Source organism: Ursus arctos, unplaced genomic scaffold (genome assembly GCF_023065955.2).
Source record: "Ursus arctos isolate Adak ecotype North America unplaced genomic scaffold, UrsArc2.0 scaffold_22, whole genome shotgun sequence".
Lineage (NCBI taxonomy): Eukaryota > Metazoa > Chordata > Mammalia > Carnivora > Ursidae > Ursus > Ursus arctos.
The window spans coordinates 62,582,621-62,597,814 of record NW_026622897.1 but is presented as its reverse complement, the minus strand read 5'-3'; the positions used below and the strand labels follow the sequence as shown (position 1 = coordinate 62,597,814).

General features: G+C 39.3%; 1 protein-coding gene and 1 pseudogene across 5 annotated transcripts in view; one reads left to right on the top strand and one right to left on the bottom strand.

The window, feature by feature from the left end:
• SBF2 (SET binding factor 2) overlaps positions 1 to 15,194 on the top strand; it is a 452,107-nt gene that overhangs the window by 25,921 nt on the left and 410,992 nt on the right. The gene's annotated exons all lie outside the window — the stretch shown is intronic.
• LOC113245772 (cell division cycle protein 16 homolog) lies at positions 11,849 to 13,698 on the bottom strand (annotated as a pseudogene).

Sequence of the window (15,194 nt, the reverse complement as noted above, 5' to 3'; positions counted from 1 at the left end):
TAAGTTTTAGCAGTGTGTTTGTGGATCTGATGCCAAAGGCAAGGGCAACAAAAGCAAAAATAAACAAATGGGACTACATCAAACCAAAAAACTTCTGTATAGTGAAGGAAACCATCAAAGTGAGAGGGCATCCCAATGAATGGGAGAAAATATTTGCGAATCATATATCTGAGAAGAGTTTAGTATCCAGAATATATAAAGAACTCCTACAACTTGGGGCACCTGGCTGGCTCAGTTGGTGGAGCATGTGACTCTTGATCTCAGAGTCATGAATTCAAACCCCACGTTGGGTGTAGAAATTATTTTAAAAAAACAAACAAAACAACTCCTACAGCTCAACAATAAAAAAATAAATGGGCAGAGGATCCAAATAGATATATTTCCAAAGAAGACCTATAGATGGCCAATTGGCACATGAAAAGATGCCTATTATTAGGGGAATGCAAATCAAACCCACAGTGAACTATCACCTCACACCTGTTAGAATGACTATCATCAAAAAGATAAGAAATAAGTGCTTGGGAGGATATGGAAAAAAAGGGAACCTTTGTACACCATTGGTGGGAAACAGGAAATTCCTAAAAAAATTATGAATAGTTCTACCATATGATTCAGCTACTACACTTCTGGATATTTCACTGAAGAATATGAAAATACTAATTCAGAAAGATAAATGCACCCCTGTGTTCATTGCAGTATTATCTACAACAGCCAAGATGTGGTCTATCAGTGGACAAATGGATAAAGAAAATGTGGTGTACATAGAATGGAATATTATTCAGCCATAAAAAAGGAAATCTTGCCATTGTGACAACGTGGATGGACCTAGGTGAAATAAGTTAGATAGAGAAAGACAAATACCATATGATTTCAATAATATGTAGAATCTTAGAAAACAGAATAAACAAACAAAACAATACAGAAACTCATAGATACAGAAAACAGATTGATGGTTCCTAGAGGAGAAGGGAGTTGCGAGGTGGGCAAAATAGGTGAAGGGGTCAATCATGTGGTGGTTGGTAATTAGATTTTTGGTGGTGATCACTTTGTAGTGTATATAGTTTATAGTATATAAAATTGTAGTAAGCCTAGGGTGCCTGGATGGCTCAGTTGGTTAGGCATTCAACTCTTGATTTCGGCTTGGGTTGTAAACTCAGGGTCATGAGATTGAGCCCTGTGTTGGGTGTGGAGCCTGTCTGGGATTCCCTCTCTCTCCCTCTCCTTCTACCCCTCCCCACCCTTCCCTCTCTCCCTTCCTTTCTCCCTTCCTCCCTTTTTCCCTCCCTCCCTTCCTTTCTTCCTTCCTTCCTCCCTCCCTTCCTCAGAGAGAGAGAGCACAAGCAGGGGGAGTGGCAGGCAGAGGGAGAAGTAGGCTCCCCACTGAGCAAGGAGCCTGATGTGGGACTTGATCCCAGGACTCCAGGATCATAACCTGAGCCAAAGGCAGACGCCTAACCAACTGAACTACCCAGGCATCCCACCCCTCCCTCTCTTAAAAAAAAAAAAATTTTTTTTTTGTTAGTTTGTACACCTGAAACTTATATAATGTTATATACTAGTGTCACTTTAATTAAAAAAACTTTTATGAGAAAGAACATGCAATGTCTTTGGCCTAGCTAATTTCTACAGATAAGCTAATTTTTATTTATTTATTTATTTATTTATTTATTTATTTATTATTTTAAAAGATTTTATTTATTTGACAGAGACACAGCGAGAGAGGGAACATAAGCGGGGGGAGTGGGAGAGTGAGAAGCAGGCTTCCCACGGAGCAGGGAGCCTGATGTGGGGCTCGATCCCAGGACTCCGGGTGCCGCAACACTGCCTGCAGTGCATTGATTCGGGAGAAGGACGAGGCACAGACAGGTTACCTTGCGAAAGAGGGCGTGGGTGCAGGGGACGACCGCTAGGCATGCCACCGCCAAGAGTGCGATCGCCCCGAACAGCTGCAACTTCACGTATTTATTGTCAATAAACAATCAAAGACAATCAAGGGAATAATCCGTATTACATCCTAGTGAATAGTAGTACATCACGGGGAAGGTCACGGGTTTAGATGATGTAACGTTCAGCAAGTAGGCCTATCCTTAAACATGTTTCTATGGACCGCCCGGGCTATTGTCAAGAGCAATCAAGTTTTGGTTGGGGCAGCGTTCTGCCCTGTAGCAGACCAGGCATGCCTGGCCACTCGTTATCTGAGGGCAGCGTTCCACCCTGAGCGAGCTGGGCGTTCCCAACTGCTGTGTAAGCGGGGCGTTCCTGGCTGCTGTGCTCCTGACGGTTAGGTTAAAGCCCGCAAGGTCACAAACATGTTTTTCTATTATATCCTTAGCATAAGCTGTCGGCCAGGGGCTGCTGCACCCGGGATCATGACCTGAGCTGAAGGCAGACGCTTAACAGCTGAGCCACCCAGGTGCCCTGAGATATGCTTATTTCTAAATTGCATATTTGAGAGAACCTGAATTCTATAGAAATTAAATGAATGAATAAAATGAAAATTGTTTGTTATTTATATAGAGCATGTAACTTGATAAACACACAGAGATGGAGATACGTATACTAAAATTTGCACACGTGCCTGCATGTGTGTAGATGTATGTTATTAATAAAGTATGAATCTGTGAGATATGTATAAACAAATAAGTTCATACTTTGCTCCATTAGAAGTTATTGCATTTCTCTTAATAGTAATTGACATTGTAGTAGTTTGAATTAATCATAGTTACCATTAATGTTTTAGGATATAAGAATCATTCTTTTATTCATTCATACCTGGCAGTGAGGGCAGCCTCTCTAAATAGAAGTAAATAATAATTTCTTCCAGAGTTATGTGATGATAGTTCAGATAAATTAGAAAAAAAAAAACTTGTTTGAGTATTTATTTGCTATATCTGATACTTCTAGCTTCATGTCTTTTGGGGCTAAAAATGTGGAGGGGCACCTTAGTGGCTTAGTCAGTTAAGCATCTGACTCTTGATTTTGGCTCAGGTCATGATCTCAAGGTTATGAGATCAAGCCCCACGTAGGGCTCTGTGCTAGGCTTGGAGCCTGCTTAAGATTTTTTCTCTCCCAGGGAGAACACTTTTACACTGTTGGTGGGAATGCAAGCTGGTGCAGCCACTCTGGGAAACAATATGGAAGATCCTCCAAAAGTTGAAAATAGAGCTACCCTCCAACCCAGCAATTGCACTACTGGGTATTTACCTCAAAGATACAAATGTAGTGGTCCGAAAGGTCTTCTTCTCCCCAGTGTTTATAGCAGCAATGTCCACAATAGCAAACGATGCAAAGAGCCCAAATGTCTGACAGATGAGTGAATAAAGAAGATACGGTATACATATACATATATATGTATATATATATAGTGGAATATTACACAGCCATCAAAAATTGAAATCTTGCCATTTGCAAGGATATGGATGGAGCTAGAAGGTATTATGCTAAGTAAAATAAGTCAATCAGAGAAAGATAATTATATGATCTCACTGATATGCAGAATTTAGGAAACAAGGCAGAGTATCATAGGGGAAGAGGGGAAAAACTGAAGCAAGACAAAATCAGAGAGGGAGACAAACGGTAGAGACTCTTAATCTTAGGAAACAAACTGAGGGTTGCTGGAGCGGGTGGTTGGGTGATGGACATTTGGGAGGGTATGTGTTGTGGTGAGTGCTGGGTGTTGTGTAAGACTGATAAAGCACAGACAGTACCCCTGAAACAGATAATACATTATATGTTAATTTAAAGGGGTGCCTGGGTGGCTCAGTCATTAAGCATCCGCCTTTGGCTCAGGGTGTGATCCCAGAGTCCTGGGATTGAGCCCCTCATTGGGCTCCTCCACTGGGAGCCTGCTTCTTCCTCTCCCACTCCCCCTGCTTGTGTTCCCTTTCTTGCTGGCTGTCTCTCTCTCTGTCAAAAAAAATAAAAATAAATAAATAAAATGTTACTGTTCAATGTTACAAAATTAAAAAAAAAGATTCTTTCTCTCCCTCTCCCCTTCCCCTCCCCCCACCTCCTCTCCTTCTGTCTCTCAAAAAAATATGGAATCATTAAAATTACTATAAAATATGAATGATATATATGCTTGTTTCCTTTTGTCCATACCTAAATGTTGAGTTTTTAAAAAAATATGTATTTGAGATGTTGAGAGAGAGTGAGGGGAAGGGCAGATGGAGAGGGAGAAGCAGACTCCCCTGCTGAGCATGGAACCTGATGCAGGGCTCGATCCCAGGGCCCTGGGACCATGACCCCAGCCAAAGGCAGATGCTTAATTGACTGAACCACCCAGGTGCCCTTAAATGTTGATTTCCTATGCTGATATTTTTTGTTTAAAGGAGCATAACAGGAGCCTTAAATGTTTTGTTTTGTTTTTTTAAGATTATTTGAGAGAGAGAGAGTGAGAGAGATGAGAGCATGAGCAGGGGGAGGGGCAGAGGGAGAAGTAGGCTCCCCACTGAGCGGGGAGCCTGATGCAGGGCTTGATCCCAGGACTCCAGGATCCTGACCTGAGCCAAAGGCAGACACTTAATCAAATGAGCCACCCCGGTGCTGCAAAAATAAATTCTTTTTTAAAAAAAAATTGAGCCTTGAGGGATTGGATAAATTTTTTTCTCTACCTATGAATATGAAAAATTGCAAAGCTGCAGCAGGGCTGAAAGAAGTTTACAGTGAACACCACATGCCTAGCATCTACATGGTATACTTAATATTTTAATGTACTTTATTACATACTAATCCATCTATTTAATTCCTCTATCATCTATTTATTCATCTTTTTTTGGATGTATTTCAAAGTAAATTGTTGATAACAGAATGCCTAACTAGTTTAGCTTACATATCATGAACATTCTAGAGTGAAATATTCTTTTGACCTTTTTTCTTTCGATGTAAAATTTACATATAATGAGATACACATCTTAAGTTTACATTTTTGGAAATTTTATACACTGTATAACCCAATTCCTTATCAAGATATAGTACAGTACCATTTTCCTAAAATATTCCCTTATGCCTGTTTCCAGTCTTTTCTTGCACCTGCCATCCTAGGGGCAATCACTGTCACTGTTCTTATTTTTTTTCACCATAGATTAATTTTGCCCATTCCATAACTTCATGTAAGTGGAATCATACAGCATATACTCTTTTATGTAAGTCTTCTTTCACTCAGTATGTTTTTGAGATATATCCAAATTGTTATGTCTATCATAAGTTTCTTCTGTTTTTTTGCCATGATATATAACAGTTTAACCCTTCTATTGATTGATACCTGGACTATTTCCAGTTCTTGGCTATAATGAATAAGACTGCAGTGAATATTCTTGAGTCTTTTGTGAAAATATATTTTCATTTCTCTTGGGTAGATATTTAGTAGTTAAATTTCTGGGTCATAGGTGGTTATATGCTTAATTTTATAAGAAACTGCCATGTTTTCCCAAAAGGATTGTAGCATTTTATTTCCCTACCAACACTGAGAATTGCAGTGATTCTGCAATCTCATCAATATTTATTTGTGTTGTCAATCTTTAATTTTAGCCATTCTGTGATATGTTTTTTTTTTTTTTAAAGATTTTTATTTATTTGTCAGAGAGAGAGAGAGCACAAGCAGGGAGAGTGGCAGGCCAAGGGAGAAGCAGGCTCCCCACCAAGCAAGGAGCCTGAAACTGGGCTTGATCCCAGGACCCTGGGATCACGACCTGAGCCCAAGGCAGACGCTTAACTGACTGACCACCCAGGCATTCCCCCCTCCCCCGCCTTTTTTTTTTAAAGACTTTATTTATTTATTTGTCAGAGAGCGAGCGAGCCAGTGAGCACAAGCAGGGGGAGCAGCAGGCAGTGAGAGAAGCAGGCTCCCCGCTGAGCAAGGAGTCCAATGTGGGACTTGATCCCAGGACTCTGGGATCATGACCTAAGCCAAAGACAGATGCTTAACTGACTGAGCCACCCAGATGTCCCTGTGATATGTGTTCTAATATCTTACTGTGGTTTTAATTTCTAGATTTCTCCAATGATAAGGATGATAACATTGGTCATTTTTTTCTTGTGCTTATTGCTGAAGTGTTTGTTCAAATCATTTGTCCATGTCAACATTGGACTGTTATTTCGTTATCGACTTGCTACTTTGTATGTGGTGGTACTCTAATACTAGCTCTTTCTTCCTATACCAAAATTGTGCCTTTAGTGGACACAGATTCAATTACCCGTAAAAGATAATTAGCCTTATTGAAATAAAAATAATGTAGACTTTTAATTTTATTAACATATTGTGGGTAGTGAGGGCAAATTATGAAAAAAAATTGTGGACTTTCAAAATTTTGATATGGTTTTTAAAGTTATCTAACTAATTTCTTTGCTATTGAATAGGAGAACCCAAGCTGTCCAAATCAGAGGACAATGATAGAGATAAATAATTCTTAAAATAACTATGAATTGGGGCACCTGGGTGGCACAGTCAGTTAAGAATCTGCCTCTTGGTTTCTGCTCAGGTGTTGATCTCAGGGTTGTGGGATTGAGCCTCACATCGGGCCCCTGCACTCAGCGCAGAGTCTGCTTAAGATTTTCTCTTTCTTTCAAATGAATAAATAATTTAAAAAAAAACCTATGAATTATTCTTAGGAAATAGTTAGCTACTTGAATATATGAAGATTATCTAATATGATCCAGGCATCAGTGGGGTTAAAACACAGTAAATGGTAATGAGATCACTTGTTTTTGGATTTGACATTGTTATTAAAAGGCCTCAATAGAAGCTACTATGTATTTGTTCTCTTTGTATTTCTTGTTATTTTAGTAGGTCTACAAATTAATTCCAGTTATAACTTAAAATAAAAGAAATAACTTATTATTTTATAAAATGGGTTTATTTTGTTGTCCTTTAAAAGTTGTTATGTTTTGGACTCTTAGAATGTTGCTGGTTTAGATAAGGTCTATCTGGTATTGATATAACATTTTTACCCTGTTTTGGAAAAATCATTTTGTTGGGATCAAAGATATTTTCCGAGTATTTGGTATTATTAGTTCTGCAAATTGTACAAAGGATGAGAGATTCCCTACAGTTAAGGCATCGTGGTTACAGTATACTCATAAATTTTTTATTTTTTATTTATTTTAGTTGTTTATTTTTATTTTTTTGTACTGGTAAATTTTTTAAAAATAATATTTACCAGATTCTTACGTCTAGAAATAAGATTTTTTTTTTTTTTAAATTTAACTAATCTCTACACCCACTGTGGGGCTTAAACTCACAACCCTGAGATCAAGAGTTGTATCTTCTTCTCACTGGAGCCAGCCAGGCACTCTTAAGGACAGGATTTTTTATGTTGAGTGAGAGGAAAGAAGTACATGCAAATTAATAGTAATAGCTAACATTTATTCAGTGCTTGCTAGATACACAAAGCACGTTACAAACATTTAATCATCATAATTTACCGATGTGGAGATAACTCTAGTTATTTCCATTTTACAGATGGAAATTAGAGGCTTTAGGTAACTTGTCTAGAGATGTGCATCTTAGAGTAAAGATGCAAATGCTTGGGACTCATTCTCTCTACAGTCTGTATCCTTTTAACACCTGAGCTGTGTAGCTTCATTTTAGTGAAATGAGTTAAATTTTCCTTGTTTGCATTTAAATGAGATTGGTCCCAAGGAAAAGAGGGAGGTTATTATAAAGGGTAGAGAAGAGATCTAGAAATCCAAGGGCTTGGTTCCCAGGAACTAGCACCAGCTCCCAAATGCAGGCACATAGCCTGACCGTTGCTTATCTCTGCAGGCCTTCTCTGTTCAGCTCCCCTTCTTTCCTGTTGGCCGGTTCCTTTGCTCCCTCGAGTTTCCTGTTTCATTGTGACTTCCACTAGCTGTTCTGCTGCCCCTCTATGGCTCTGCAGGCCCCTCTGCCCTCTTCCATTTCTTGGGATAAATCATCTTGCCTTTTCTCACCTTTTTGAGGTAGACTACGTAAGTGAATGGGTTGTCCTTTGGGTACCTGTAATACCCAGTCATTTTTGAACAAGGGTAACTTTATCTAAAACATGGCCATTGGCCCTCAGTGTGGCCATGACATTTTCACCAGAAGTGGGGTATGAGTCAGTAGGTATCATAAGATTTACTGATTGACCTAGTTTAGGTGAGTTATCAAAAAAAAAAAAAAAAAAAAGGTCATGTGAATTTTTTACTAGATAAATATTTTCTCAGGTGCATTCCACAAAACAGTTCTAGGCTATGGCCTGTGAAGAGTAGTAACTTTGTCTAAATATATATGGAAAATTCTGCCTAATGTGTTTCCTTCTTGGAGATTCATAGTGTGGATGTGAGAATCCCTGCAACATGAAAGTTTGATGAGCTCTTTTTAGTATAACATTTCCCACACTTACTTGGTCACGGAACTCCTCATACATGATAGGTATCTCACTGAGCAGTGTTTTGGGAAGCATTGCATTAGAGTAAGGTAGGAGTTTTCTTTCTTTTTTAGGATTAATTAGTGTTACAGAATGCAATTGTAATTCTATTTGGCAGTCATTGACAGTAGAGGACAGCTGTTAACAATATGGACTTCGGCCTACATAGATAGAATTTTAATTTCAGCACGACTATTTATTATATGTGATTTTACATAAGAAATTCATCCTGGGGCACCTGGGTGACTTAATCGGTTAAGCATCTGACTGGCTCAAGTTATGATCTCAGGGGCTTGGGATCCAGCCCTCACGTTGGGCTCCACGTTCATCAGGGAGTCTGCTTCTCCCTTTCCTTCTGCCCCTCCTCCTGCTCCTGCTCTCTCTCACTCTCTCTCAAATAAATAAATACAATCTTAAAAAAAAAACAAACTTAATCTTTACAGGTCTCAGTTTGCTAATCTGTGATATTTCCTGTTGGATGCTTAGTCCAGTGTCTGACATAGTAAATACTTAGTAAATTGTGACCTATAAAACTACCCATGTTTCTATTAGAAAATGTTTGGGTGTACCAGTTAGGGCAATCATTCTTCTATAATAGGAAATTACCTTATACCTGAATAGTTTTATCTAGCTTAATTCATGTGTTAGACTTCATTTTAGGATAAATATGGAATTAATGCAGGTTCAAAGGAGAATCTCAATTCAGAGAAAAGATATTGATGGCAGAGAGGCTATTAACTCTTCTACATTCAGGAGTAGAAAGTATTGGGGTGAATCATCGAGCCTTACATCGGAAACCGGGGATGTATTGTATGATGACTAACATAATATAATAAAAAATCATTAAAAAAAAAAAAAGAAAGTATTGGGGTGGCAGAAGGTGGGTGTTACCGTTTAAGATCTGCTGTATAGGGGTGACAGTATGGTGAGAGACCATGCTCTGTAGAGGGTGGGCTAGATTTTTAAGTTTGAATTTACCTAATGATGTTTTGGTTTATAAATCAAATGTATATCGATACACATAATGCTCCGAGTGTGAGGGACAGCGGCAGCCCATTTCTGAAAACAACAACAATAACAAAAAACTCCCAGCTAGCTGCAAGGGCTTGCATCATTTGTTATACTTTGTATCATGAGTCCTCGCCACTTTGCCACAATTAATCAGACAATGGATTGGCACCAGTGATATATATGTAGGCCATTGGGTTATAAATTAGCCTGACCTAAGAACTGTACAGTAATCCTGTTTTACAAAATGGTAAATTCACTCAGTGTAATCCTCTTCCTTAGGGAATTTGAATATGAGATAGCAAAGTAAACAGTAAGCAGAAGCTCGGGACAATAGAAACCATGTAATGGAGAGAGTACTCCTAGTGGAGAATAAAACATAACCACTGTCATAGTAGAGGCAGAATCAGGAAACAGTTATGACAATGTTTAGAGTTCTTACTGGATAAGATACCAGTGGTTTCTTCTTCTTCTTTTTCTTTCTTTTTTGTTTTTCAAGATTTTATTTATTTGAGAGAGAGAGCGAGCAAGCAAGAGAGCACAAGCATGGGAAGTGGCAGAGGGAGAGGGAGAAGCAGGCTTCCGGCTGAGTAGAGAGCCTGACCCAGGACCCCGAGATCATGACCCAAGCTGAAGGTAGACGCTTAACTGACTGAGCCACCCAGGCACCCCTGGCTACCAGTTTTATTTTATTCTGATTACTGTTCCAGTTTTCAGTGAGGCCTAATTGTGGAGTCTTTTTGTGCTTCTACACTACCCCACATATTCTTGCGCTAAACTCTGGTCGTGAAGTAATTTAAATGAATCTGCATATAGTTCTGGCAATTGGAAAGAGCCCAACTGGCTTAATACTACCACCTACCTCCTTTAGGTAAAACATAATAATTCACTTAGTTGGTATAAATGGGATTAGTTGATTAGCTGGGTGGGAGGAACAGGGACTTTGCTTGTGGTATTGACCAGGGAATGTAATAGAGGTTGTGCTTCCCTTTTTTTTTTTTTTTTAAAGATTTTATTTATTTATTTGACAGAGATAGAGACAGCCAGTGAGAGAGGGAACACAAGCAGGGGGAGTGGGAGAGGAAGAGGCAGGCTCATAGCGGAAGAGCCTGATGTGGGGCTCGATCCCACAACGCCGGGATCACGCCCTGAGCCGAAGGCAGACGCTCAACCGCTGTGCCACCCAGGCGCCCCTGTGCTTCCCTTTTTGACATAGTTACCTCAGTATTAGAGTGAAGAGACCCAGGTTTATGGCTCTGCTACCCATTAGCTATGTATGATCTTAGATAATTCTCTTAATTTTGTGGGCCAGAGTTTTCTTTCTGTAATTTGAATTCGTCAAACTGAATTTTTTCTCTCCTCCAGAAAAGCAGCTTTTTAACAAAATTGGTCATTGTTCACAGCATTTAGAAATGGTTAGAGATAGCAATAAATCTGAAAAATGAGAGGAAATAATATCAATCTAAGTAAACATTAAAATATTGATGCAGCTTAACTAGGAAAGTCTAATATTCAGCATTATTCTCTTTTTTTATGAAAAAGGAATGTTGGGATAATGTATCTTTATAGATGTGACATTAACTTGACTACTTTTGCTACAGTGTGTTTGTTTTTTCTCTCTTTTATTTATATTTCAAATGTTTATAGCCATTTTCTCTAAAGAATTTGACAAACGGGTAGGGTTTTTTGTTTGTTTGTTTGTTTGTTTGTTTTATGCAGTGCTTTCCTAGGCTTTTCATCCAGAGTCAACCTGATAAGAGGGCAAAAGACCAAATGCTTTTTTTGTCGTTGGAGAATCTTGATCTATGAATTATCTTAAAGTATCGATAAACTAAATTATACTATGATTCACTATTAGTAATATCTTAGGTCAATAGTAGTTCTTACCTCTTGTGAGAAAAAGTGCCCTTTAGCAAAAACAATTGCAGAATGCCCCCAGAGTAGACACTGTGCTCTTAATATTGATTAACATTTAAGTATTGGTAGATTCTGTGATTTAGAGATTCTTTGTTGTAACTTTCTGTTTCTCCATAGAATCAGGAACACAGCCAGGAACAAAAAGAAGCTTTGAAAAAAGAAAAAAAATTTTTTTTGGCAGTTTACCTACTTTATTCCTTTATGTATAATTACTTTGTAGGATCAGAAAACGTCTGTTGCAAAGGTCTGTATAATCCAGTCTCTTATGGCAGGTCTCCGTTCCTAAATGTAAAGGTATAGTCTGGATTCCTCTTAAGAAATGAGAAATTTGGGGTTCTTGGGTGGCTCAGTCAGTTAAGCATCTGCCTTCGCCTCAGATCATGATCCCAGTGTGCTGGGATTGAGCCCCACATGGGGCTCCCTGCTCAGCAAGGAGCCTGCTTCTCCCTCTCCCTCTGCCTGCTACAGCCCCTACTTGTGCTCACTCTCTTTCTGTGTCAAATGTAAATAAGATCTTAAAAAAAAAAAAAGGAAATTCTAAGACATGACAAGGATGTGAGGAAACACTGACTTACCCCAAGACAAAATGGAATTGAGACCTATTTGGAATCATTTACTGTGGTCTGACATAGGTGTCTCTAACATCATTCATTTCAATTTCAAAGGTTTCTTCCAAGGAAGGTCTGGAATCTGGAGTTTTCCTTGAGGTTTCCAGTAGTGCAAACCCCGTTTCCTCTGCAATCTGTTTTTCTACTTCAAATTCCCTGAAATCCCATGGAGGTGACATAACGTTATTTACTGTCTTCACTGATGCGCATCAAAGTCATAACATTTTAATTTGTCTTTAATGTTTGCTCCAGTGTAAGCTTCAGAATCACCAGTGTACATTTCAATGCAATGACCAAGCACCGTAACAGAATATATTGCTTAAAACTAAGGGCTTTGTAGAAATAACAACATTTTCAAAGTTGCCCATCAGAGTGTGGATACACCCTATGGCAGAATGGGTGGATGAGTTCTGAAGAATTAACACCAGTGCCTGACGGTGGTAGTCCAGTGCCTTGGCATACTTTTTAAACTTCTTTCAGACATGTCCCAAGTTGTTCAGCAAAGGTTCCCATTTGTCAACTGTTACCTTGTTCCCCATTGCTTTAATTTTTTCCAAAGCATCAAGAAACCATTTTCCTGCTGTTTTCCATTCTCCATTCTGAAATGCAAGCATACTAACCTTGTGCATAACAGAAGGATGTTCCAGTGCAATGCTTAGCTTGTGCAAAGCTTAGCACTTGGCCAAAGACTCTTTCAGTCAATTTTGTGTTTTTGATCAATCCCATATTATAATCCAATGTAGAACATTGGCAAATGACCCTTTCATCACCTGCACTCCTGTGAAGTAAGCAGCCATGGCCTGCTCATGCTCTCTCAACTGCAAACAAGTGCCTGTATGCTACCCACGCAGGCCTGTACGTCTTCTCAAATGTTGTTACTTTGCTGAGATACCTTCTGGCATGTTCATTTTTATGACCAAGCATGAGATAATAGCATCCCACTGCAAACCAAGACACAGGATTGCACACCAATTAATGAGAAAGGGAAAAGTTATTTGCTTTATTCAGTTCCACATGTGTCCCTGTATGTACAGGTAAACAGTTTTCATGGAAAGGATTTTCCACCATTACTACAGAAGTAAGCTTATAGCACTATTCATTCATTCATTCATTCATTCATTCAGAGAGCATGCTCATGGTGTCGTGGGAGTGGGGGAGAGGAGAGATAGAATCTTATGCAGGCTGCATGCCATGGGGGAGCCCTCCCCGGGGATCTGTCTTACAAGACTCAGACAATGACCTAAATGGAAATCCAGTCAGATGTTTAACTGACTGAGCCACCCAGGCCTCTGGTTTGTAGCACATTTTAAAATCATGGTTATAATAATGGCTTTCAGCTAAAGACACTATCACATCCAGATTCTCTTGCAAACCATTTACATAATCAGGGAGGACAGTTTCACTAGAATTATTATACTTTTAAAATTTGTTCTCAAATAGAAAGCATAGCCATTCCTGTTCTTCAGTACAGAGCATGCTAAGAGGTAGTGACTCAGGAAGTTCATTTTCTTTTTGGGCTGTCAAGATGTGGCATGACATTAAAAGATTAAAAGCTTCAAAACAGTATGCGTGGAGTTTCAAAACATCTTTATAACTGTAGGTTGCTAGGGCGTGGTTATCCAGGGTATCTGAGATTTTCCCTCCTAAGAGATAAATGGAACTCTTTTTTGAGGACCATGACATTTCCCAGTCATTGGATGGGTGTTTAAAGCCACTTTTATCAGGTATGTCTCAAATAACCTTTTGTTGATTGTCTCGTCCATATCAAGAATATCAAGAGCCTGTGGATGCTTTCTTGCAGCCTAATGGTAGGTAGCTTCAAGGTAGCCACATGCTTGTGACCGAAGTGTATGAGCTGCTCTGTGATATTGCGCCATCAGGTAAAGATGGAGACAACCAATAAATGTCCTGGCGTTTCTCGTGAGAGAGTGAAGCCACTTTTCTGCACAAAACAGAGCACTGTATCAACAGCACAACAGTTGATACTGTTGCTGGTCCAGCTTCTGCAGAGTGCGCTCCGCAGCCGCTGTGGAGCCCTGGTGTCTAGCTGAACACATTCTGACTCGCCCTCCTTTCCACTGTCTGCCAGGCCTGCCCTGAGCCTGTGTTGTCCCCCCCCCCCCAAAAAAAAAAAGAAAAAAAAATATTCTGAGCAGTTAAAATCATGCCTTAAAGACTGGGCACTACTGTACTGACAGGGCTTACTTTTTTGATTTTATACAGTTCTTACCTCTATCTATTGTACCCCCTGAAAAGAAAAAAAAGACAAGTTTTCAGAAACAGAAGTTGTGGCTCTGTTTCTACTTTCTTTTTCCCATAATTCTTTAAAAATGTTTAAAAATCAAGTTATATATTCATCTAGCTTAAAATCAAATAGGTCTATAAAACCCAGTATTGTTCCTCACTACTCTGTCACCCCCTTTTGTTTTTCTCATCCCCAGAGGCAACTCTGGAAACTTCTAAAGCTGATTCCTTTGATATTTACTGCTTGTGGCAGAGGCTGCTAGTTGTCCCCCATCCTCAGAAATCTGCGTACATTGCTACCTGGAATATAGACATGCTGCAGTCTTCTTGTAGCTAGTTGTAGTGATAATGACTAAGTACTGAACAGTAAATCACATGTGACTTCTGGGAGGTATGAGTAAGGAGCAGGGCATTCATTAATCTTCTTTCCTGCTGGTTGGAAGGTGGATGTTAGGGACACATGGGTGGCTCAGTCGGTTAAAGCATCTGCCTTAGGCTCAGGTCATGATCCCAAGGTGCTGGGATTGAGTCCCTCGTCCGGCTCCTTGCTCATCGGGGAGCCTTCTTCTCCCTCTGCCTGCCACTCCCCCTGCTTTTGGTCATTCTTTCTCTCTCTCCCTCTCACCGACAAATAAATGAGTAAAATCTTAAAAAAAAAAAAAAAAAAGGTGGATGTTATAGTTGGAACTTGAGCCGCCATTGTGGACTGGGAAGTAAAAGCTATATATTAAAGATTGTAGATTGTAGAATGAAAGAATAATCATAATGATGGATTCTCCATACCAGACCTAGAATTACTTCATTTATGTGGAAGAGTAAGAAATTTCCATTTTAAGCTCTTGAGGTTTCTGGTCTCCTGCAGCCCAACCTAACCCTAACTAATATACCTCCATGTCTGTAAATAAATCTTAGTACTATTTTTTTGGTTAAAAATATTTAACTGTATTTCTTGATTTCTTGTCATAAAAATGGGGATTGACTTTCACCTAACCTATTTCATTTGCCTGCTCAGACACACTTCCCATTCACC